The 27,419-nt window shown below is 40.5% G+C and overlaps 1 long non-coding RNA gene across 1 annotated transcript; it reads left to right on the top strand.

Annotated features, from left to right (window-relative positions):
* Positions 1–1,742: 1,742 nt before the first annotated feature.
* Positions 1,743–27,044, top strand: LOC132660256 (uncharacterized). Its single transcript, XR_009601664.1, has 2 exons — positions 1,743–1,835; positions 1,990–27,044. It is a non-coding gene; the product is annotated as an uncharacterized LOC132660256 (long non-coding RNA).
* Positions 27,045–27,419: the final 375 nt, after the last annotated feature.

The following is a 27,419-nucleotide window of genomic DNA, read 5'->3' as shown; positions in this document are numbered from 1 at the left end:
GTAAAGAATCTGTCTGCAATGTAAGAGACCACCTACAATGTAAGAGATCTGGATTTGATCCCTGGGTCAGGAAGATCCCCTGGAGAAGGTGAGCTACTGTCCATAGGGTCACAAAGAGCTGGACAAGACCGAAGCAATTTAGCACACACAGCAATGCTGTGAAGTATGTAGAGCAGATTATTTCCATTATATAAGTGAGAAAACTGAGTCATACAAAACTTCAGTCAATTGATCAAGGCCACATACTCAGTGTAGGTAAATTCCAAACTGGATCCTCAGTCTTCTGACTCCTGGTTTATTGCTATTTACTTATGCTGTGTTGTGTGTAGAAACAAAGGGATAGACCTGCTACATTGGCATCAATAACCCTACAACCAGGAATAACATTACTATGATTTCAACCTGTCTTTCCTAAGCTCAATCTCCATTACTGCTTTTGCAAAAACTCTTGTATTTAGAACATGTGTTAATCCAAGTCTTGGTGGGAAACAAATGGTATGCTCAAATGATTTGGGGAAAGTTTAATAAAGGGGTTATTTATTGAGTTGTGGACAAGATTTAAGGCTGTATATTGTCACCCTGCTTATTTAACTTATATGCAGAGTATATCACAAGAAACGCTGGGCTGGAAAAAGCACAAGCTGGAATCAAGATTGCCTGGAGAAATATCAATAAGCTCAGATATGCAGATGACACCACCCTTATGGCAGAAAGTGCAGAGGAACTAAAAGCCTCTTGATGAAGTGAAAGGAGAGTGAAAAAGTTGGCTTAAAGCTCAACATTCAGAAAACAAAGATCATGGCATCCGGTCCCATCACTTCGTGGCAAATAAATGGGGAAACAGTAGAAACAGTGTCGGTCTTTATTTTGGGGGGCTCCAAAATCACTGCAGATGGTGACTGCAGCCATGAAATTAAAAGATGCTTACTCCTTGGAAGGAAAGTTATGACCAACCTAGATAGCATATTGAAAAGCAGAGACATTACTTTGCCAACAAAGGTCCATCTCGTCAAGGCTATGGTTTTTCCAGTGGTCATGTATGGATGTGAGAGTTGGACTGTGAAGAAAACTGAGCGCCAAAGAATTGATACTATGGTGTTGGAGAAGACTCTTGTGAGTCCCTTGGACTGCAAGGAGATCCAACCAGTCCATTCTAAAGGAGATCAGTCCTGGGTGTTCTTTGGAAGGACTGATGCTAAAGCTTAAACTCCAGTACTTTGGCCACCTCATGCGAAGAGCTGACTCATTGGAAAAGACTCTGATGCTGGGAGGGATTGGGGGCAGGAGGAGAAGGGGACGACAGAGGATGAGATGGCTGGATGGCATCACGGACTCGATGGACGTGAGTCTGAGGGAACTCTGGGAGTTGGTGATGGACAGGGAGGCCTGGCGTGCTGCAATTCATGGGGTCGCAAAGAGTCGGACATGACTGAGCGACTGAACTGAACTGGACTGAACTGAAAGAGAGGATCGTGTAGGATCCCAGAACTGGCAACATCCAGGGTCTGTCACCACCACTACCTCCTCTAGGTATGAAGGGCACAATGGGAGCAAAATCACGAGAACCCAGGTATCATGGAGAAGACATCCTGACAGGAACTGTGGCTTTTAAAGGCAGACACAACCCACCCCAACTACAGCTTTACCCACGTCTAGCTTTCAGAATGCCTGCCAGTGCCTTCCATTGGTTGGACTCACTAGGAGTCAAAGGGCATGAGAACCCATTGATGAAATCTATAAAAGGTCAGCTTTTTAGGGTAAGATCACATTGTGAAATGAGGAAAGAAAATCTGGAAAGGTGAACAGGCAGCATCCAGCACAGGGTATAGCAGGAGGTAAGGCGTGGTTTCTAATGTTTTGTTTTACCCATCTTCCTCACCCACATGCACCTCTGATCTGAGACCACACGCACAAACACACACACACCATTCTCTTTCCTCCTTCTCACTTGCTGTTTCCTTTTATATTTTGGAAATCTCACCACTCAAGTCAGTGCCCTGGGTCTTTAGCCAGGAATCCACTCCAGGCCAGTGGAGCCAACTCTACTTCATCCCAGTCTCTTGGACATTTTAAGTCCTGATCTGAACTTGAGGATGTACGCCTGCCAAGGTGAAGGGTGAGTTACAGAGGAAACATGTATGTAATTCTATGTTTTCCAAACCCTGTCCTCTTCAGGACCTTCTTGGTATAGTCATATAATTGGTATCATTTTGAGGACTAAATCTTGGACATCCAGGCTAAAGTTCTTCATAAGCTTTGACTGGATGAGTCAATGACTCTGTTGTACCAGCTGCAATCAATCCACTCTCTTTCATACTAGGCAGAGAGGGCTAAGGTGGCCAAGCCCGTGTGACAGATAAGTCCACCACAGCAGTCAAAAGAATGCTCTTAAGGATGACCAACTAAAAAAAATTTTTTTGGCTCTTAATGTAATAAGGACATCTAAAATTTTATTTTGGTGGAGAAATAAGTCCTGGGTTTATTTTGCTAATGAGCGAAGTTTACTTTGTTTCTATTTTAAAAATAAAAATCATAGGCGTGTGAATTATGTCTGTAATCTTATTCAGTGATAGTTTCCCTCTTAGACCCTTGATGGAAAGCCAATTTTATTGTAAGGTAGAAGAGTGGCAGCTTAAAAGGGATGAGAGAATAGAAGTGTTATTTTATATCATGAAGGTTAATTTTATAAAATCTGATATTTTAACAAACATCTATGTGCCCATTAAACCAAAAGTTTATATTCCAGTGATACTGAAGTTTTTTAGCTCAGAAATCTCAGATCAACAGTGGGCGGGTAGGATATTTCTAGTGAATCATTTGTTACTGTTCACTGTTGGGTGTCCTTCTCCTCCACCTCTTGTTTGCCCATCAGAGCTCCACATACCACTTCTAGCCAGTTATCCACCCATAGGGAGGCTACCCACCCATATTAGTCTCAATCATGATCTTGGCCAATCTCAATCATGATCACTTCTGAATACTTTGTTAGTTCTCCTGGCACAAGCAATAGGGGTCAGTTGTCCTGGGATTATTTTAACCTGGAGATAATACAAAGAAGCACAGAAAGGACTCCAAGAGGATATTAAGGTAGACGTCCAAAACCTTCCACAACAGAGCAACATTTTGTAGAAAGGAGGATTTTTCTAGAGAAGGAAATCAATTTTTTTGGAAACAGAGTGTCTGTTTTTTATCTTCTCTTCTGTCTTGCCTTTTAACTTCTTTTTTCTTGGCTGAACTTCTAGAAGGATGGGAGGAAGTTTTGAGTAAGTTTCTAGCATATCAACTGGCAAAGCTAAAGGGCCTCACAAAATAATGGCTAGGGTCTTGTCTCATGATAACTGGTCTGGAAAGTCTCAAATCTCTGGTCGGAGATAGGCAAAGTCATAAAGTGGGAAGTTTCCTTCTCTTCCTTGTTCTCCTTCTTCCGCCTCATAACTAAGGCTTATAAACCTGTTATTTCCAACCAGCAGTATCTCATGATCAGAGCCTTTGCATTTTTGAACCCGTCAATTCAAACAACCCACTTGACTTCAGTCCTCTTGGTGTCCAGCCAGAGGAAGCTGGCTAGCTGAGCACAGAGCTAAGGGGTTAATGGGTAACTAGTTCCAGGTAACATATTTGTGTTTAAACTGGGACTTCTTGGAACTATCACTGAAATATACAGAAATGACTCCAATGTGAAGAATTTGGAGACTTAGCATGTGACTGGGAAATTGTACTTAGGATAGACAAAGCCTTTTGGAAGCGTCAACTCTTGCCATTTTGACCTTGATTATGCTTCTTTTGCATGGGAGGGACCCTTCCAGTTTTACCGCAGGACTGGTTGGGACCTGGGGTCAGAACATTCAGACCTCAGACTTAAATATAGGAGAAGTTTGTAGTAATTCAGCTTTGTTTGTTTGGTCTCTCAAACATATAAACCAGACGGCACTCAGTAAGATCCAAGATTAGGGGCACTGCTGCTTGATGACTAATGCAATTAAATAAGTTCTGGTGCTGGCATAACACCACAATAACAAATCCCATAGTGTCGAGTGCTTTTGCCAGATGGATTGCTCAAACCTTTGGAAGCACTCTCAAGTACACATACTTAATCACTGCAGGGCGAGTTCATGGAAAAATGACATGGTACTTGCGTGGGTGGAAGTCTCCTGTCACTTTCATTGGGCAGTCAATGCCATCGTCAGCTTGTATAGCCAATATTGTTCTGATTTCCTCACTTGTGGGCTAGTGGTATTTAATTATTAGAAATAGGATGAATTTAAGAGATCTAATGATTTTTTCCCCAAAATATATTAGATTTTTCTAGAACAGGCCTGATTTCAAATATCCTGTTCCATTGACTTTTAAAGCACATTCTGTACTCATCAAACTGAGTCCCAGTTTTTACTTTAAAAGTAAGTTACAGCATTTCCTCTATTTGGTTTATTTAAAAACACAACTTAACTTACCCCAGAGGGACATAGGTATTGAAAAGTAAGTAAAAAGCTTTGTGAAAACCTAATTGAATCTATTGTTCAATTAACTTATTAAAATAAATCAATAAGCCATTCAATTTTTCCTTCAATCAATATTTACCACATACAAGGAATTTGAGAGAGATTCAGCATGATGTGCTACCTCTCCTCAAGGAGTTTATAATTTAGTTGAAGAGGCAAAATGGGCACTCATGAAAGATGGTGGAGAATTCTCTGGTGACCCAGTGGCTAAGACACTACACTCTCAATGCAGGAGGAGCAGGGTTCAATTCTGGTCAGGGAACTAGATCTCACATGCTACGACAAAGATCAAAAATCTGACATACCTCGACTAACAACCAGCAGAGCCAAACAAATAAATACTTAAAAAAGAAGAAAGATGGTGAGTGAGAAGTGTGGATAAGTCAGTGCAATAACCGCATGACAGTGTTACTGTATAGAGGTTCATAAAGAGGGAAACAAGGAGAGAAAGGAATAGTCAGACAAGTTGTAGAATGGGGATGGTATATGACAAGGTCTCTTAGGTCTTTGTTGACTTGGATAGACACAGAAGAAGAGTGTCCATGTAAGAAAAACATGCAAGGAGGCTAAGGTGAAGAAGAGGAGGGTTTAATTGATGAGAAATGAGGCACGAAATGAAAATATGTAAGGTTAAAATATGGAAAGCCTTAAGACAAGCAGAAACATTCAGACTTAATGGGGTAGTCTATAGGTTTTGAAAGATTTTCATAAAAAGCTGAATTTCAGGACCCTTAGGAGGAATTCCCATTATGAGTCAAGTAATAGTGAGGGGCCCTTAGACTAAAGCAGTATAAGCACAATAGAAAAGGAAGGAGTGATGTGAATGATACTGAAAAATATCTATCAAGACTCGATACAAGGAATAAACAGGAAGGCTGGGTCACAGGCTATTCCAAACCCAGTGGTAATGCCCATGTTCATCACTGAAAAAAAATCTAGTTACACTGAACTGAGGGAATACTGATGCCACTGATAGTAGATTTTAGAAGGGCCTGTATTTGGGAGGGCTTCCCAGGTGGCTCAGTGGTAAAGAATCCACCTACCAATGCAGGAGCTGCAGGAGATGCGAGTTTGATCCCTGGGGCAGAGAGATTCCCTGGAGGAGGAAATGGCAACCCTCTCTGGTATTCTTACCTGGGAAATCCCATGAATAGTAGAGCCTGGCAGGCTACAGTCTATGGGGTCATAAAGAGTCAGACACGACAGAGTGATGGAGCACACACACTATTTGGGAAAGAAGATGAATTGAGCTTTGAATTCTGGACTATGAGTTGAGGAAGGGAAATTCAAGTGAAAAGATCACCTAGATAATCTAAGAGGTACATGGATCTCAAGCGAGATCAAGCATGTGATACTGAAACCATGGTAATGGCCAACCAGTCATAGGAAGAGAGCTTACAGCCAGAGAAGAACAGAGGCCCGAGGCTGTTGTCCACTAAAACTGAGGACCAGTCACATTCCATTGGTTTGCCCAGGACTGCCCAGGACTGAGAGATGTTAGCATGTCTGCCCAAGTCTAACAGATGTTAGAATCACAAAGCTGTGTACAGAAACCTACTATACTTAATCAAATGGCATTTTATTATTAAAACTCTAGGAGAGGGCTGTTTTTATAATGTATTGACTTCTGCTAAATTAAAAAAATAAGTTTGCAAAATTGATGGGTTATGTTTCAGCCTTCCAGCCTGAATCACTATGTAAACAAACCATAAACATGATGAGTGGCATAGTTTCTGTCCTTTCACCACCTCTGTTTCTAACCTGACATAGATTATCACACAACCACCCTGCTAAATTGCACAGCTGTTACTATCCTGATTCTTCAATGAGAAAACCAAAAGCCTACAGAAACTTGGCAGTTTGATACAGGTCAAACACTAACTGGCAGGAAGAAAACTGTTAGCAGGGTTTTCTGATTCCAAATGTTGTGCTCTTTCTGCTATGTGATAAGTCATGCTCAACAGAAACACAGGAAAGGTGGGACCCCTTCCAAAATACCCAGATAACAAATTCCCGTGATGCTAAGAATCTTCAAGTTAAGCAGAGCTCTAACTTCTCTCTACCTCCTGTGTTCCACAGTGTACATGCACAAGCAAACACGCACACCCAAACCTCTCAAAAGGCTTGTCAAAGTTAATTAAACCATAATCCAGCACAGGTACCTAGGTGCGGGATAGTTGGGGAATATTTATGTTGCTACTTATTCATACTTAACTAAAGTAAGTGCTTCTCTAGTTTGTAAGTAGAATTCACAACAATTCATTCAGATGAACAAAGCGACTTTTCAGAGTCACAGCCCACCACCCTGCTCTTCACCAACAGACGGCATCATGATTGCGCCCAGATATTTAAGTCTCAACTAAAGAGTGTTAGTCTGTGGGCGAAATCATGAAGTCAGGCAGATAAAGTAAGTGAATGAAGTGAAACTAGTAAAAGACAACAGAGAAGTTGGTGGCGGATGAAGTAGAGCCTGCCCTTTCCAAAGGGGAAGCTCAAGCCTCAGCTCTAGCCAGTTGTAATCATGAGGGTTTGGGGGTGCACTGTTGCAAGGTATTCTGATTTTCCAAGACAGTGTGAAAGTTCTGGTTTTTATGTGAAATCTCCTGGTTTTAAATTTTGCAGCTAATTCGCATTTTAGAAAAACTCTGTACAGACTAAACACACCCAGATCTGCACACCAGATTGTGTTTGTGTTTTCTGAGCTAGTTTATTCACATTATTAACTCCGTTATGCCCCAAAAGCACAAAGCTTTTGAGGAGTGATAAAAGTGGTAAGAAGAAGGCCAAGAAAGTCCAAAATTCTGAACTAATCCCATCAGTGTGCACAGTTCTTTGAAGACAACTAACTTTACATGGACATGGATACATTAATGGATTTAAAAGTAATGCTTTCGACTCATGAACAAAGGGACTTATAAACCACTTTTAAAAACCTGATGTATTCATTAAGACAGAAGCATCAACAACATTTATATTGTGAAACTTGTTTAGAAAGGGATTCTCCTAAATATCTCCTTATAAAAGGAATATTGTTCTGTGACAGTTTCTGTGGGAGACTGAAAGTCTCTGGCATTAAAAGATAAATTACATCAAACATGAGCTTTGAGGGCAAGACCAGTTGAGAAAAAGAACAACTTGATCACTCAATAAGAAAAGGCCTGCGTGAAAGTCAAGGTAGTACAATTAAAAAAGCTACAAGAGAATTGGAGTCAGAAGACCTGGAGTTTTAGTCTTAGCTCTGTTATTAACACATAACCATACTTGATTCTGAGCAAGTCTTATATTTGTGTAGTTCAGTTTCATTTTCTATAGAGTAGGAGTTAATAATTATTTTCATTACAAGCTTGCTGTATTCATTATACAGCACATTATACACTGTTCATAAATAGCAAAGCTTAAATAAGTTGTAAAATAGTACTATTAAAATGATAAAGATAATGAAGAAAAGAAGGACACAGGACAGAGAGAGTAAACATATTAGATAAAGCACATTAAGCTGCAACCATTTGTAGTCTGTGAAAAAACCTGTCCTGGCTCTTTTTGGACTGAAATACAGACTACTCAGGAACCTTGCTCTAAAGGACTCTAATTCCACAATACCGTTCCATCAAGGGTACCTCAAGCAAAGCTATCTTCAAAGCTGGAGCACTATATATCCTGGGTAGTGGTTTATACCAGCCCATCCTTGCTTTCATAATTAAAGTCATTTATATTGCATTGAAAAAGCTTGACTTGAATGTGGGATATTCTAGGGTGCATCATGATTGCAATGCAGAAAGGTATATAACAAGAGGCCAACCTTCATTACCTGGAGAGAGAGTTCAGTGCTAGGATATGAGGGAATCAGAGTGAAGTATATGTTATATTGCCACACTACTATTATATTATATTAAACTAATATCTATATCAATTTATATCATTTTTAAAATTTTGGGCCACACTCCACAGCATATGGGATCTTAGTTCCCCAACCAGGGATTGAACTTGCACCCACTTCACTGAAAGATAGAGTCTTAACCACTGGACTGCCAGGGAAGTTCCAACTTATATCATTTTAAAACAAGCATTTCACAGCATATAAGCTAAGATTTCCTTAGTTAATTTATTAATTTTAAAAGATTTTGAGGGAGACTTCTACTCCAGACATGACTGAATGGGGACTAGACTTAACTTCTTACAAGAAACAAGAAAATTGGACAAAATGCAGGAGAAACATTTTTGGGATATTAGACAATAGGCAACACAGGACTGTGCTCCCTCAGAGAATGGAAAGACATGAGGTGAGCCCAGCAATCACCCCAGGTATCTGGAGGCTTTTCTGGGTCATGAATCATGGAGGAAGGGATCACAATAGAGTACTTTACTTGAGGAGACAGAAACCAAGTTTCAGCAGATAGAGCTGGCTCAACACTTAAACCAAAGTATTATGCAAGGGTGGAGGAACAGTGCATGGAGAAAGAATGCATAGGAATCAACAATCACATTAAATGTAAATAGTCTAAACACTCTAGTTAAAAGATAGAGATTGGCTGGCTGGATAAAATAAATGGATAAATATGCTGCCTGTAAGAAGTCCATTTCACATATGATAACACAACTATGCTAGAAGTAAAAAGATGAAACAAGTTATATCATGTTAATACTACAAATAAATATATGAGAAAAAACTTAACCTGGAGTTTCTATACTAATGTCAAGCAAAACAGATTTCACAGCAAAGAATATTATCAAAGATTAAAAGCCTATTTCATGATAAAGGTGAATTAATCAAGATAACATAATCCTAAATGTGAATGTAACTAATAACAGATCTTCAAAATACATGGAACAAAACTAACAGAACTGCAAGAAGAAATAATTTACAATTATAATTGAAGAGTTCAACATCCCTTCCTCAATAACTAATCAAACAAGGTGACATAAAATCAGTAAGGATACAGAAAAGTTAAACATTTCCATCAACTATATTGATGTAATTGACATTTCTAGAACACTCCACTGAACAAAAGCAGGATGAATACTCCTTCTCAAGGGCAAAAAGAATATTTATCAAGTTAGATCATATCCTGCATGCATAAAAGAAGTCTCAAATGAACCTGGAGGGTATTATTCTTAGTAAAATAAATCAGAAAAAAACAAATACTGTATAGTATTACTTATATGTGCAATCTAAAAAAATAAAGCAAACAAGTGAAAATAGCAAAATATAAGCAGACTTATAGAGAAGAAACTAGGGGTTACCAGAGGGGAGGGGAAAGATAAAGGTAGGGGATTAAGAGTTACAAACTACTGTGTATAAAATAAATAAGCTATATAGATATATTGTACAGCACAGGGAATAGAACTGATATTTTGTAATAACTTTAGAGTATAAACTATAAAAATCTTGAATCACTATATATAATATTCTAGTGAGATGAATAATATGAAACTAATATAATATTGCAAATCAACTATACATCAATTAAAAAGTCTCAAAAAATATAACAGGGCTCAAGTAATACAAAATATGTTCTCTCATAAAAATTAAACTAAAAATCCATAACAGAAAGTTATCTGAAAAAATATTCAAGTATTTGGAGACTAAGTTCCTTTAAAAAGTAATCCACGGTCAAAGAAGAGATAAAAAATAATTTAGAAAGTATTTTGAATGGAATAAAAATGAAACCAACATTCCTATACTTGTGGGATGCAACTGAAGCAGGACTAGAAAGTAGTTTTAAAGATAATAAGTGATTATTAAGAACTACTTTATACTAATACGCACCATGCCAAAAAACTTGACAGCTGAGATTAATTGCACAAATTCCTTGAAATACAAAATTTATCAAAGTTCAGACAAAAAGAAAAAAACAACCTGAATAACTTTATATATCTATCTTCAAATTTTAATTTGTATTTATAAGCTTTCCCATGAATAAAATCCCAGGCCCATTTGGCTTCACTGGGAAATTCTGGTAAATATTTTTCTTAAAAAAAGAACCAATTCTACCCAAACTCTTCTAAGAAATTAAGAAGGAGAGATTAATTCCCAGTTCATTCTCTGAGGCCAGCATTACTCTGACAAAGACGATTCAAGTGGGAATAAAAGACCTACACGTATACGATCAATTCATTTTGAGAAGATGCCAAGGTAAGTCAATGGAGAAAGACTTTTAAACAAATGGTGCTAGAAAATCTGGATATCCAAGTGCAAAAGAAAAAAAAACCCTCAACTCTTACTTATACAAGACTACAAAAAGTAATTCAAATTGGATCATAGATCTAAAAATAAATGTAAACTTATACAATATCTAGAGGAAAACAGAGGAGAAAATCCTTATGAAATTGGGATGGGCAAATTGATAAATTATGCTATGTCAAAACTATAAACTTCTGTTCTTTGAAAGATACCTTAAAGAAAATGAAAAGACAACAAATCAAGAGAAATATTTGTAAAATGCATCTCTGAAAAATGACTTGGATCCAAAATATATAAAGAACCCTTACAACTGAATAATTAAAATTTTAAAAAGTTTTTTTTAACAGCAAAAAACTTAACAGACAGTTCACTAAACAGATACAATTAGAAAATAAGCACTTAAAAAGATGCTCAATGTCATTAGTCCTTGGGGGACTTCTCTAGTGGTTCAGTGGTTAAGACTCCGTGCTTCCGATGCAGTGGGTGTGGGTTCCATTGCTGGTGTACGAACTAAGATCCCACATGCTGGGGAAGCTGTAGGTGGACTAACTAGAAGCAGGGCATCCATGCGACTGGTTAGCAGTACCCAACCTTCTCATCTTCTGTTCCCCCCTTCTCCTCCTGCCCTCAATCTTTCCCAGCATCAGGGTCTTTTCCAATGAGTCAGTTCTTCACATCAGGTGGCCAAAGTATTGGAGCTTCAGCATTAGCATCAGTCCTTCCAATGAATATTCAGGATTGCTTTCCTTTAGGATTGACTGGTTTGATTTCCTTGCTGTCCAAGAGACTCTCAAGAGTCTTCTCTAGCACCACAGTTCAAAAGCACCTTTTCTTCGGCGCTCAGCCTTCTTTATGGTCCAGTTCTTATATCTGTACATGACTACTGGAAAAACCATAGCTTTGATGATACTGACCTTTGTCTGCAAAGTGATGTCTCTACTTTTTAATATGCTGTCTAGGTTTGTCATAGCTTTTCTTCCAAGGAGGAACTGTCTTTTAATTTCATGGCTGTAGACACCATCTGTAGTGATTTTGGAGCCTAAGAAAATAAAATCTACCACTGTTTTCTGTTTACCACCTTTTCTCCATGTATTTGCCATGAAGTGATGGAATTGGATGCCATGATCTTTGTTTTATGAATGTTGAGTTTTAAGCCAGCTTTTTTACTCTCCTCTTTCACCCTCATCAAGAGGCTCTTCAGTTTCTCTTTGCTTTCTGCCATAAGGGTGGTATCATCTGCATATCTGAGGTTGTTGATATTTCTCCCAGCGATCTTAATTCCAGTTTGTGATTCATCCAGCCGAGTATTTCACATGATGTACTCTGCTTGTAAGTTAAATAAGTGGGGTGACAGTATATAGCCTTGACATACTCCTTTCCCAATTTTGAACCAGTCCACTGATCTATGTCCGGTTCTAACTGTTGCTTCTTGACCTGCATACAGGTTTCTCAGGAGACAGGTAAAGTGGTCTGGTATTCCCATCTCTTTAATAATTTTCCACAGTTTGTTGTGATCCACGCTGTCAAAGGCTTTAGCATAGCCAAAGAAGCAGAAATAGATGTTTTGAAATTCCCTTGCTTTTTCTGTGATCCAACGGATGTTGGCAATTTGATCTCTGTTTCCTCTGCCTTTTCTAAATCCAGCTTTTTCATCTGGAAGTTCTCAGTTCACGTACTGTTGAAGCCTGAAGGATTTTGAGCATTACCTTGCTTTCATATGAAATGAGCACAGTTGTATGTTCTTATTGCAATAGTCTTGAACAAAGTCTTCCTGGACTATTTGACTCTGGTACTTTTTTTTTTTTTTTACAGTATGCATGCATTTTTATTTTAAAAAATTATTTGGATCAGTAACTGATAAAAGCAAACAGTGTATCTAGAAACATATCAGGTTTTTGAAACACAGCCCAACTCAGTAAACATTTCTTGAGCATTTGTATATTGTGTTTGTGTTGTGCCAAGCATTGAAGATACCACACAAAAAAGTAATAAATTCAGGAAATGGGCAGCATATCCAAAAGAATCCATAATAGATATCAAGTCTGATTTGCTTACTTAAAACTGAGACAAAGACTAGCTTTGTGATCTCAGGCAAAAGTACTCTCTTCTCCACATCTCTTATCCTGAAAAATAACAGTAGTGTACTGCATGGTTTGTAAATTTCTTTGACTCTTGGATTCTGAGATGAGTTTGGAATACCACAACAACTTGTTTTTGGCAGTAAAGTTACTAAAATATTTTTAAAATTTTTACTTCAGTCAGAATTTATTTAAATATGTTAGCAGTTTGTTTTAGTGGTAGAATTGGACAGGAGTAATATAGGATTCAACGAAGCATATCTGAGTTCTCTGAGAGGTACTTACAAATCGATATTTGAGACTTATCTGAAATCCTAGCTATTTTTTCTCTTTACAGGACATAGTTTAAAGGTCCAAAAAGTATTCTGGAGAGTATTACATTTTGGAGCTTGCTCAAGGTTCTATAAATACCCCGGCAAAGGAAAGAAAACAAGCCATCAGCAATCACTCTGTCAGGGATTTATCGAGCGGCCCAGAGTGTTGGACTCCAGTCCAAACTGCTGTCATGGTTATAAAGGCAGCAGAGTCATCATTCAAATGGATTTAAGTGCCCATTGTATGTAAAGACCTTCCTCACCTCTCAGGGCTAACTAGTTAAGATGGATAACGGGAGCTCTTAGCCTTAGGGGGTGCTTGGCACAGCAAAATTCAAACACAGTAAAGATAACTTCTTGCCAACTGAGTTCAGCACAATTGTCTGTAGTGAGGCTGTGAAGAACTAGAAGTAAGTTGCAGTCATGTACAGTTGAGTTGGATTCCTGGTGTATTCCCGTTTACTAGTTGTGTGGTTGTGGGCAGGTTAACTTAATTGCTTTGAGCCACTCAGAGCTGTTGAAAGAATTAAATGAAATAGACTACATGAAATGCATAGGAATTCACTGGCATTATGCTTAATAAGTGTTAGCTGAATTCATTGACAGTAACATTTCAAGTTAGAGGTAGCAGTGGTAGAAATTTAGTCACCTTTATTTACTCTGTAGGGAATCAGAATAAGCCACTTTGGCAGAAGTGTTACTTTGAGCTGAAGATACTTGAGACACAGCAAATGCAGGAAGGGCTACAACCTCCCTTCTACCTAAATGCAGGATATAAAATTTCCTGTGAGAAAGGTGCCCTCCTTGTACCAGGAAGGGCAGGATAACCTTTTCATTTCTCTTTTTTTTTGGCTGCACTGGGTCTTCATTGTCTCACTTGGGCTTTTCTGGCTGTGGCAGGAAGGCCTTGTTGCCTTGTGGACCAGGGATAAGAACCTGTATCCCCTGCCCTGGAAGGTGTATGTGTAACCACTGAACCACCAGGGAAGTCCCAGGGCAGGTTAACTCTTAATCATTAGAGACCCTTAGCCCAGAGATGTAATGTACATGACATGCATGCTAAATCACTTCGGTCATGTTGACTCTTGAGACTCCATGGACTATAGCCCACCAGCCTCCTTGGTCCATGGGATTCTTCAGGGAATGTACTGGAGCGGGCTGCTATTTCCTTCTCCAGGGGATCTTCCAGACCCAGGGACTGAACCCATGTCTCTGATGTCTCCTGCACTGGCAGGAGGATTCTTTACCACTGGCATCTCCTGGGAAGCCCCTAACGTACAAAACAAATCTTACTAAAATTGTCCTTACCATCCATTTAGTTTCCCCCATATATTTACCTTCCCACAACTGGCCACTTCTAAGAGCTTGAACCCATTTTACTTAAACTTGTCATGTCTCCACAAATTTATTATTATTTCTGAAGGTGCTTATAAGCCCTAAGTTGTAAGTACCACTTTGAGTTACCCATCACTGAGCATCTCCTGTGTTACGTAAATTGCACAAGTTTATACACTCTGTTTTTCTCTTGTTAGTCTGACTTTTGTCCGTTAAATTTCCATAGCCTAAGAGCGTAGAGAAAGAAGGCTGTTTGTTTTCCCCCTCCTCTATAGTGCTTCCCTGGTGGCTCAGATGGTATAGAATGCAGAAGACATGCAATGCAGGAGACCAGTGTCCAATCCCAGGGTTAGGAAGATCCCCTGGAGAAGGGAATGGCTCCCCACTCCAGTATTTTTGCCTGGAGAATTCCATGGACAGAGGAGCCTAGAAGGCTACAGTCCATGGGGTCATAAAGAATCAGATGCAACTAACAGGCTCACTTTTTTCACTTTCACGTATGTAAGTAAATTTGTGAAAACTGTGTCTATCCAGAGAGACATCACTCTTATCTATTCATTCAGGAAGACTCTATGGAGGAGGTAAAAAAAAAAATCACAGACTGATGGCTTATTAGAGAGCTTATTAGCGTAGAGGGAACACAGAAATCAGAAAGTATCCTCAGGAAAGGAAGAGATGAAACAGAAGATGCTTCACATGTTGGAGGAACTACAGACAGTCATTATGATTGCGGTAGCAAGGACCAGGAGGAGAGTGGTGGGAGAGGAAGCCACCAGAAAAGTCTTTGAATTCCATCTCAGTGGAAGTGGAAGTCCCCGGAGGGCTTGAGCAGCCAAGTGACTTGCTCCAAATACAAGGGATATAGAGCTGCTCCTTGCCAGTCAGAGCTGGCTGCCTGGAGTTTTGACTAGATAGTTTACATCTGCACAAATACGTAGGTCTAGAGAAGTACTGCGGAGAAGGCAATGGCACCCCACTCCAGTACTCTTGTGTAGAGAATCCCAGGGATGGGGAAGCCTGGTGGGCTGCAGTCCATGGGGTCGCTAAGAGTCAGACCTGACTGAGCGACTTCACTTTCACTTTTTACTTTCATGCATTGGAGAAGGAAATGGCACCCCACTCCAGTATTCTTGCCTGGAGAATCCCAGGGACGGGGAAGCCTGGTGGGCTGCCGTCTATGGAGTTGCACAGAGTCGGACACGACTGAACTGACTTAGCAGCAGCAGCAACAGCAGCAGAGAAGTACTGAGACAGCTCACTTTTCTGTAATAGCTTATTTTGTTTTAAAACCGTGCTCTGCAGTTGGCTGAGGGACGTATCTGTCATAAACTCAGCCTTTGACCGTAGCGTGGCTCCCCTAGATGCTAGAGGCTACACCCCTAGAAGTGGCTGGGCAGTGGCCTCACATCCGCTTCCTGCCCCCTCTCTCCATGTAGCAGAAGTAGGTGGAAAGGGAGGGACTGTTCCCTGAGAAAGGGTGTGGAACTGGTGAGTGTGAGAGGCAGCATTAGAAGCAATAGGCCAAGTCAGAAGAGGCCTTGGCATTGGGAACAGGTTGTATCTGTATCATTTCAACCTCAATTCTACTTCATGGCCAAATGCCAGTACTTGGGGGGGGGGGGGGGGGGGGGGGTGGTCATAAAATGTTAGAGCTGGAACAAAATAGTTTGGAGAACTTTAAGTCCTACAAATAATCAGACTGTACTAAGGAACCCTGGGAGTCCACAGAGGTGACTCAGGGACAATCCTGAGGGAAGATGCGAGGGAGAGCCAGTGGGTGGAGACAAGCTCTCCTCCCTACTGCCCCTTACCCCACTGCTTCTATCTATGTTAGATTGGATATTTATCTAAGATCTTGCTTGAAGGAAAGGTTTTGCAGCCAAAACAAAAGTTTGAAAATAAAAATCAAATCCACTTTAATCAACTCATTGTGAAAATGAAAAAAATGTTCAGAGATTAATTACAAATGTTCTGGACAAGCTTTTCTCACATGGGACCTCTTAATCACTTATTGCCGAGGTGCAAAGTTACTTAGTGAACACTTACTATGCGCCAGCCACTTGACTAAATTTTTTACAAATTTTATCTCATTAACCCACCAATAACCCTATGATATAGGTATTAAGGGTCCTGTTAGTGAGAAAATTGAGACTTGGTGAGGTTAAGTGATTTTTTAATGCTTCTCAGCTGAGAAGCAAAGCCAAGATTTGAACCCAGGTGAATCCATCTGACACCTAGGCCACAACTCATAAGTTCTATCCCATCCTCAAACAGATGAACAAACCTATTAGCCAAGGTAATTCTCATTGTAATCTTAAAAAATACGTTAAATGTTTAGAAAAGCCATAAAAGCTAATAATATTTATAGAGCTTTTCATATTTCAACACATTCTTCATGCAGTGCTCACCTTAAGCAGAGGACTCTCCTAGGAGATTTAAAAATACTAATTCATATAATAGCTCTAACAAGTAGTTACTATCAATATTCTCAGTTTTTGACGAAAACTGAGGTGCAGAAAACTTAAGTAAATTTGCCCCCTACTGGTAGAGGATGGATGCAACAACCTAGCAACAGCTACACAGAGAAAAATTCATTAAGCAGGCTCCTTTCCAACCTGCACTCTTTTTCAGACCACGCGTCCAAGGTCACCCGAGAATGGAGAAGAACATGAGAGATTTTATGAGCCAGAACTGGATGGGCTTGCTTTACTCTTGTCACATCCTATTGGCTAAAACCCAGTCACATGACCTCAACTAACTGCAAGGGAGGCTGGGAAATGCGCTCTGATTTGTGGGGGTGGGGAGGAGAAAGTTGCGGGAACTCTAACAATCCCTTTTACTATAGAGGAAGACACTTTTAAGTGATATAAAATACACTCAACCTATTTGAAGGGAAAAAAAAGAGTCAAATTTTGAGCTTAATTTTTTTAAATTACAAATCTCAGAAGGCTAAGCAACAGTTCGTGGTGACTTTGTTTAGCAAATGGAGGACAGCGCCTGCCTCTTTTAGCTCTAGTGCCCCGCAGCGAAGGCTGCCCCGGCATGGCTCTGCGGCTCAGAACCTCGGTTTCCCTCCTGGTTTAGGTCCGAGGTTAGACTTGACAGGGATTCATCAGGGAACCACATAGCAGACGCCATGAGCTATTCAGAGGCCTGGGAGATGAGTATCACCTGTACTGGGGGGTAATAGCTGGCCACACCTCAGGAAGTTGAAAAAGAAAGTGACGACTCAAGGATAAGCAAGTCATCTGGAAGAAGTGGTTGGCCAACTCCCAAAACACAGAGAACTGCCCCACCAAAGCCGGCCGAAGGAAACAGCCTACACTGAGAAAGGAGTGAGGTCCCTGCGGGAAAACCTTAGGGCAAGAGTCAGTAAGCCGATGGTGACCGGAAGAGCTCCCAAGAGCCCAGGCTGGTCAGTGGGGGTCCATGGGGAACCAAGGGGCCCAAGTCCAGTCCCTCTCCACAGCTGCCCTGTAGGAATTTGGGACCATGGTTACCAGGAATACATCCCCCCTCCACCCCGCACCCCGCAAAAGAAACAGAAAAGCAGGATTTCCTGTGACTCTTTTCATTATAAATTGTTGATATCTGTTTTAAACATTTTGTTTGAAACGACACGTTAAGTAAAGCATGTGCGTAGGCCAGACTGACCCCCAGATGGGCAATCCGTGACTAGGGATTCAGTCCACAGGTCACAGTCTGCTACAGACAGCTGTCCCTGTGAAACCAGGAGATGCTCGGGACGCCCTCCCGCATGTTCTGGGATTTTTTCTGGGCAGGGAGGAATCATACCCTGGAAAACATAACCAATAAACATGAACCAATAAGGATGAAGAGAACATGGTGATGACTTACTGCTGGGACCAAATTTTATCAAGAGAGGAGGAGTCCTTATTGTTCTCGGAAGACGACAGAGTTCAAAGTAGGCGCCTCATGTCCATAGTGAGGCTTCTCTGGTGGCTGAGGTGGTAAAGAATCTGCCTGCAGTGCAGGAGACTCGGAGTTAGATCCCTGGGTTGGGAAGATCCCGTGGAGAAGGCAATGGCTACCCACTCCGGCATTCTTGCCTGGAGGATTTCAGGGACAGAGGAGCTTGGCAGGGTACAGTCCAGGAGGTCGCAAAAAGTCAGACAGGACTGAACGGCTGACACTTTCACCTTCCTGTCTATAGAACCTCCTTGCTGCTTTACCGGCCGGCCGCAACTTCCTCCATCTTCTCCTCTAGGCGGCCTTTGCGAGCGCTGCCTTTATCACCGGAAGCACATCAGTTCTCCAGCCAGGCTGGGCTGGGTCAACCCCGCCGCAGCCAGTGGGTAAACCAGCCAGGAAACTCCAGCGACTTTCCTAGGTTGAGTTGATAACCAGTGGGTTAAATTAAAAATACACTTAGCTTAATGTTTACACAAATCTTACGGGGCTACTTTTTGTAAACCAAAAAGTCAGAAAATGAATAAACTATCCCTGAGCCCAACCCTCCTAATTTCTTGTATTCATTCAGAATGTGAGAATCAGGGGTTTTGAAACTGAGGCTCACAGGAACCTCAAACAGAAACGTGGGTAAGTGGTGCTAGGTGACCCATTTGGACTCTGTTTCCCCCTCACCAATAACCCCATGACCCTCAGGGTCATGAGGGGTGGGGAGAAAGACTTGAGAACTTGGGAGTACAAACGATGACCTTGCTAAGAAAAAAATTTTACTTGAAAAACTTATTAAAATATTTATTAAATATAATAAATTGTAGTCACATTTTAATTTATATTTAAATTATATTAACAAACTATCAATACAGATAAATTTTTTATAATTTTAGTTATTCTAATTATATAAAATTAACTAACAACAGAAAGCCAACTTTTTAAATTGGAAAGCAATAGAGTTCAGTCATAATAATACAGATATGTTGAGGAAGAAGGAAAAAAGTATTAGAATTGAGATAGGAAAAAAAGACATGGAGTTGTGTGGGAAAGAGGTAAAACATTGCTGGCAGGTGAAAAATTGCATTCTTCTGCCTGTTGAGGTTGCTGACCAGCTAGTGGATACTCAACAAGTTATTAAACCTCTCTTAGTCTTTTTCTGTTTTTAACCTATAAAAATGGAAATTACACCACTGAAAAGGCATAATAGGATATTTGTGAAAGCACTGGAAAATTACAAAGTACCATAAGACAGTAAGACAGTTATGATAATATAATTTTAATAACATAACTGAAGAAGCATAGAAGAGGACAAAAGCAGGTGAGAAGGATCCATTGAAGGGAGAAGATGGAAGGGTGGCTTGACGTGTTCTGCCTGCTGCAGTGTAGCCATCAGAACAAATTTCCTCCTGTTTTTGCTGCCCTTTGAAATTCATATTGTCATCATAATCTCTCTGTAATGATTCCAGTCAGCTTTATTTCTAACTTCAAAGTTTGCATTTTAAATAAATATTTGTTCTAACATAGATTTGGGTAAGTGTTAAATGCATAGAGAAATTTAGAGATTTACATTGGCCTGAACTATGAATTTCTGTGATATTGAACACTTTTTATCCTCAACATTTTATCAGAGATTGTTTTCCTCCCACATTAACTGCCTCAACTCCATATTTGTGACTAGTGTTTAAGTCTTTGTGGCCTAAATGTATGGATGGGAGTTTGAAGGGAGGACAGCCTGTATCTGATAGCTGAACTTCAGGATAAACATGATCTTTTTGACCCCAGGTGCAAGGACCCTTCTCACTTCTTATGATTTTCCAATAACTTAATGAAATCCGAACTCCCTATTGTGACAAACCAGCCCCTGACAATCTGGCTCCAATCCATTTTCCATCTGGTCCCCTAATAAACAGTGCCATGGCTTAGGAAGAGAACAATCCAGGTTGTATGTGGAGAATGGAGAGTGTTTGGAGAGGGGATCTCCAGGTAAACAACAATAATAAAACGATACACCCATTTGATATGCTTGAGCAAAAAAAATATTAGTTGGCATATAAATAGTCTTAGGGGGAAAATTGTCTCAGTATATAGAAAGTAAAACAATTATAACTCCAAGAAAACAAATATTTCCAGAATAAAAAATGATAAAAGTGGATTACTTGGGTTTTGCAAAAACACACTAATATCAATACCTTTATTGACCTTACTAAAAATGGGATATAACTGTTGGGAGGATGGCAAGAGAAGAAGTAGGGGTGGGGAATGTAGGAGTGCTAAATCTTCAACTACCATCACGGAAAATCAATAAGTAATATCCAGGTTTTAAAAAATAGTTCCATAAGCACACTGTTTAGAAGTCTAGAAATAAATATCACTCCCTTCAGTATACCAGCTATAGAAGTTTGTCTTCATGCTCTAGCTACTCAATTTGAAAATGTCTTGCTCTATCAGGAAATTTTATATAGCTAATAGCATCTCAAGGCACAATATGCGCTTAGATTCAGGTTCATTACTGGAGATAATGGATGTGAATCCCTCTTTTGAGTCTTTTCTTGAACTTTCTGACCAGTTTATAAGACAGAATTGTATCATCATTATTATTTATCTCATTATTATGACATAGACAAATCATCCTGAGACCATGGGTCCATTCTGCTACTTTCTGGCTGTCCTTCGCATTTGCCTTGTTAATGCCTGCTTATCTATTCTGTGGGAATCTTCTCAGTTAAATTCGGTGATATATCTTGAAAGCTATTTCCATAGTCACATAGAAACAGCAGCACCTTGGCAATTCTCCATAGAATAAATGAATAAGGGTCACTGTCACTACGACCCCCCATTGCCTTGTTATGGAACCCTTTCCTCTGGGTGCCACTTAATGATAATGTCAGAGACAACTCAAATAGCATGTTAGTGGTGGCGAATTATTTTTAATGTAAAAGTTAAGTACAAACAGAAGTTCTAATATTCTTATCCTTTATTCTAGTGAATTGTCCTTGACACCCCACCTGGAGGGTCCCAGGGTGTGTCCTTAGACACCTGACCTCAATGCACTCAATTCTGAGCCTCTCATACAATGTCCCAGGAAGAAGGGAGAGGGTGTGGGCTATCAGGGTCTCTAAAGGAAAGGGGAGCTTTGGCCAACACAGAGCAAACAGGACATTTCCTTCAGCTTTGTTCTATCTTAACTTCTTATGCACATTTTGTCTACTGTGTATGAACACTATACCAGTGTGTGTTTTAATCAGGCATACCTGCTTCAAACGGAGGTAAATCTGACTGAAAGTGACAGTCCAGGCTGAGGCCTGTGCTGTTCAAGTACTTCATCTTTGTGACATGTTAATAGGATAAAGGAACAATGTTGACTTGATTTTATCACTGAAGAAGGCCAGCAATCGACCAGAGTGTTCACTGGAATGTTCCCCAGGAGCCTCTGGCTTCCTAGAAATATTAGTTAAGAACTCTAAGCTGCCAGGTAATCACGTTGAAAAGCCACCCTTTTCATTGTCCAGTAACCACAGGCCACCTTATGCTTTGATAAGGATGGTTGGCTGCTCATAATAACTAGGCAATAGAGAAGCTAAGTTTGAAATATCTAGAAGTGGGGGTGTAAAGGACCCCCACTGGTTCCAGGTGTGAGTCTATACAGGAGCAGCAAAAACACTGCACAGATAATCCCTCATTTCAATTTTTCACTGAGTTAATGTCATCCTGTTGCAGAAGTCACTCCTATGGATAAAGCTGCTAATGGGAATATAGAATTTGTCCTCCAGAAATGGATGGAAGTAATACAAGGCAGAAGCTTAAATGTCATAAATGCAGTATGGATCCAGTGCTAGAGTTGAGCAGGAGGAAAGATTCCTTCTGACTTGGAGAGAGGAGCGTCAGTGGAGCACAGGTGTCCCCCTCCTCCTGGGGGAGGAGGCATTGAAGAGGTCCTAGGCCACGGGACCAGGACATCCAGAAAGGTCAAAAAGAGAAGAAATGTGCAACCAAGGGGTTAAAGTAATGACCTCTGAAAGAGCTGAAAATATTTGGATTTTTTAAAAGATTTTTTTGTGGGCCATTCTTAAAGTCTTTATTGAATTTGTTACAATATTGGCTCTGCTTTATGCTTTGGGTTTCTTTTTTTTTTTTTTTGGCTGTGAGGCATATGAAATCTTACATCCCCAAGCAGGGATCGAAGTCACACTCCGTGCATTGGAAGGCAACGTCTTAACCACTGGACTGCCAGGGAGGTCTTTATTTTTATTTTTTATTAGAAAATATTTGATTTTTCCTGGATAATCTAAGTAGTCATTTATTTGTATATTGTAATCCTTTTTAATTTCTATAATTGACAACATGTGGTATGGTAAAATTGTTTTTATATTCATCACAGTGGCAATTTACTCTCCAGACATATTTGCAGCCAGAAATCTTGTAATTTTAAATCGTGAATGTAGAAATTCAGAAACGCTGCTTCCTAGATTTTAGGACATCTACTTTATACATATTATTTAAATTAGTCTTATTTTTTATAGAAGCAAAGAAAATTAAATAGTACTAAATGGTTTATGACAAAAAACATTGTCCCTGCCTTACCCCTCTACCTTCCCCATCCCTGGGTCTGATCCCCAGAGGCAAGGCCTTTAAATTCTTTAACCATTTTGCTTGCTATTTAATTCTAGATTTCTAACTAGTATGCTTATGTGAGTTTTTTAAACCTTGGACATTACCTATTGCTTTTCTGTTATGTTGGATGAAGATTTGCTGCTTCTGAACTCTCTACCCCTACTTCCTCTCTTGATATCTTCCCAACACTTATATTCCATTTTTATTTAGCTAGGTGAATAAAGGTTTTGACATTAGTATGTTCATGGAAATAATGTTCATTGTAAAACCTAAGTAACCTACAATTATTAAGTTGTCTTTCTTGTAAAATGTTTTGTTCTTCTGGACTTATTTTGTCTTATTTTCCCTTTTACAGTGTTTTACATGTTGAAAGCTTGAATTTCCCATGTAATTATTAAAATTATATACACTATAATTTTTATAATAATTTAGTATATTGTTTAATTAAACAAGGAGGCCGTTAGACTGGGCGGCACTCATATTGGGTTGGCCAAATAGTTCATTTGTGTTTTCCCATAAGATGTTAAGGAAAAACCTGAACAAACATTTTGGTGAATCACAATACTATGGCAGCCTACATAAGCAACTCAAAATCTAAGCCTATAAACGTCTCAAGGTTACAAAAATGTTAAGGACAACCAATCTCAAAGAGTCAAGTAGGCTTTAAGTGAAGTGTAAATGTTAGTTGCCCAGTCTAGTCCCACTCTTTGGGACCCCATGGACTGTAGCCTGCCAAGTTCCTCTGTCCATGGGATTTCCTGGGCAAGAATACTGGAATGGGTTGCCATTCCTTTCTCCCAATATTCTTCCCAACCCAGGGATCATACCCAGGTCTCCTGCATGGCAGACAGATTGTTTACCGTCTGAGCCACCAGGGAAGACCGGCTTTAAACTGTAATCAGATAATTACCTTGTTTTCTGGTGCTGCAGCTTGTCGAAGTCTCCCCTGGCTCCTGCAGGGGAGTGTCCCTAACTGCTTCCTATCTTGTGCTTCCAGATTCCAAGTGTTTCTTGCTCAAAGAAACTCTTGAAATTTGTAATAGACCTCAGTTTATCTTTCATATCAATCACCTTTTAAAACCACTCAAGCACATCAGATGGCCTTTCTATCTTTTTATTTTTCTGTTTATTTTCCTGGAGACTGCCTCGACCTCCCCGTGACCTCCATCTTCCTCATACAGTCTAGTCTGGTTGTTTGTTATGCCCATTGCATACTGTCATCCATGGGCTTCTCCGTTACTTTGTTAAGTTGGATTCTCTGTCCTCGGGCTGCCATGTGTGTGTGCTAAGTCACTTCAGTCGTGTCCGATTCTTTCTGACCCTATGGGCTGTAGCCCTCCAGGCTCCTCTGTCCATGAGATTCTCCAGGCAAGAATACTGGAGTGGGCTGTCATGCCCTCCTCCAGGGGACCTTCCCAATGCAGGGATCAAACCCACATCTCCTGCACTGGCAGGTGGGTTCTTTACAACTAGTGCTGGTGTCAAAGAGATACATATTTTTTCAGCACCTTGTCTCTTTCTTCAGCCTTATTCTGTGATCACCAGCCTCAAACAGTCCCCAATGAGCCACCCTTCATGACCTTCTCGTGCCCTTGTATGGCTCCCTCCTACACTGACCTGAGCGGCAAATTGAATACAATGAAAGTAATGGTGTGTGACTTGGGAGGCGGGTCAGGAAAGGCTCCTGCAGCTCCTGTCTTGCTCTCCTGGATCACTCTCTTGCTCCGCAGGAAGTTGGCTGTTGCATCAAATAGAAGGTCCTGCCAGTGTCCCCAAAGGTGGTGCAAAGGTTCATTTGTTCTCAGTGTCAGCCTTGGGGAGCAGCAAAGACACCAGAAACTTTTTCAATTTTGCACTGAGTTAATATTTTAGATTTGTTGAACATTGAACACATGAATGCACCCTAGTTTTATAGATATTTATTCATTTTGGGCAAGTTGAAAGAGACAGCGCATCATTATATTGCTGTCAGGCACCATTTGGCCTTGCTAAGACACTGGTGGTTATCTTAACTTCATAAACTCAGGCAAGCATGACTTCTTCCATTTGCATCTTGGTGAAGGATCTACTTCAGCTGCTACTGCCATTAAGATTAAGCTCATAAATAAACCTTCAAGTCCCTGTATCACCAAATGCAAACCAAGATTTTTCAGAAAAGAAGTAAATATATATTCGAGGTGCTCCCATGGAAAATGGTGTTTCTGTTGGGAAATCGGTCAAGGGCTTTTGGCACCACTAATAAAGTAAAAACAATTTATTTAAATTGTTTATTTTGTCATCATCTCATACTTTTAAATCTTGCTTATGTTTCATAACCTGCATCAGTTCAGTTCAGTCGCTCAGTTGTGTCCGACTCTTTGCAACCTCATGAATCACAGCACGCCAGGCCTCCCTGTCCATCACCAACTCCCAGAGTTCACTCAAACTCATGTCCATCAAATCGGTGATGCGATCAAGCCATCTCATCCTCTGTCGTCCCTTTCTCCTCCTGCCCCCAATCCCTCCCAGCGTCAGGGTCTTTTCCAAAGAGTCAACTCTTCGCATGAGGTGGCCAAAGTATTGGAGTTTCAGCTTTAGCATCAGTCCTTCCAATGAACACCCAGGACTGATCTCCTTTAGGATGGACTGGTTGAATCTCCTTGCAGTCCAAGGGACTCTCAAGAATCTTCTCCAACACCACAGTTCAAAAGCATCAATTCTTCAGCGCTCAGCTTTCTTCACAGTCCAACTCTCACATCCATACATGACCACTGGAAAAACCATAGCCTTGACTAGAGGGACATTTGTTGGCAAAGTAATGTCTCTGCTTTTCAATATGCTATCTGGGTTGGTCATAACTTTTCTTCCAAGGAGTAATCGTCTTTTAATTTCATGGCTGCAATCACCATCTGCAGTGATTTTGGAGCCCCCAAAATAAAGATCTGACACTGTTTCCACTGCTTCCCCACCTATATCCCATGCAGTGATAGGACCAGATGCCATGATCTTTGTTTTCTGAATGTTGAGCTTTAAGCCAACTTTTTCACTCTCCTCTTTCACTTTCATCAAGAGGCTCCATGAGTATAGTAATACACTTACATAAGTGTTAGTCGCTCAGTCATGTTTAACTCTTTGTGACCCCATGGACTGTAGCCCACCAAGCTCCTCTGTCCATGGGATTTCCCAGGTAAGAATACTGGAGTGGGTTGCCATTTCCTTCTCCAGGGGATCTTCCTGACCCAGGGATTGAACCCGGGTCTCCTGCATTGAAGGAAGATTCTTTACCGGCTGAGCCACCAGGTACCTCTGTGTTTGTGGTACAAGTTCACACAGGCATCTGTAGTAGGAAGCAGCACTGTGAAGCGGAGGGCGCTCAGCCTTTGGAATAAAACAAGAAGCAACAAAGCAGAACACGGTTTGAGTTCTAGCCCTGCCACTCCCCAATCATGGCACTTGGGAAATCTGATGATAACAATGCCTATCTCATAAGGTTGAAGAAAGATTAAATGTTAAGTTCCATGGGGTCTCAAAGAGAGGGACACAATTTAATGACTAAACAACAACCGCCTGGCACTTACTCTCTTAGTTCCCTTTTCTCTCATATCCATTAGGGTTCAATCAGGAGAGAGAACAAGTTTAAATAGAGAATAATCACCTAGTAAGAAGGATGTGATGATGCAAGCTATTTATTTATTTATTTTTTTTTGGTGGCACCACATGGTAGGTAGAATATTCCTGAACCAAGGATCTAACTCATGTTCCCTTCACTGGAAGTGTAGAGTCTTACCCACTGGACAGCCAGGGAAGCCCAGGACGCAAGCTAGGATATATAGAATGGATAAACAGTGAGGTCCTACTGTGCAGCCCAGGAACTATATTCAATATCCTATGATAAACCATAATGGAAAAGAATATGGAAAAGAAGGACTTCCCTGATGGTCCAGTGGCTAAGACTCCCAATGCAGGGAGCCAGGTTTGATCACTGGTCACAGAACTAGATCCCACAAGCCGCAACTAAAGATTTTGCATGCTGCAATGAAGATGGAAGATCCCTTATGCTGCAACTAACTTAAGACCTGGTGCAGTCAAACAAATAAATAAATTTTTTCTAAGAAAAAAAAAAAAAGAATGTGACTTTTATGAACTTCCTTGGTGGTCTAGTGGTTAAGTCCACCGGCCAATGCAGGGGACACAGGTTCAATCCCTGGTCCAGGAAGATTCCATAGGCAGTGGAGCAACTAAGCCCGTGGGCCACAGCTACAGAGCCAACACACCCTAGAGCCCACGCTCCAAAACAAGAGAAGCCATCACAATGAGAAGCCCAAGCACCAGAGCTAGAGAGCAGCACCTACTTGCCGCAACTAGAAAAAAGCCTGCAGGTAGCAACGAAGACCCAGCACAGCCAAAACTCAATATAAATAAAGAAAGATTTTAAAAGCATGAAAAAGAATATATATATATGACTGAATCACTTCACTGTCAGCAGAAATTAACACAACAG

This window comes from Ovis aries, chromosome 8 (assembly GCF_016772045.2).
Source record: "Ovis aries strain OAR_USU_Benz2616 breed Rambouillet chromosome 8, ARS-UI_Ramb_v3.0, whole genome shotgun sequence".
NCBI classification, from domain to species: Eukaryota; Metazoa; Chordata; class Mammalia; order Artiodactyla; family Bovidae; genus Ovis; species Ovis aries.
The sequence above is the reverse complement of the archived record's forward strand: the minus strand, read 5'-3'. Positions and strand labels throughout refer to the sequence as shown.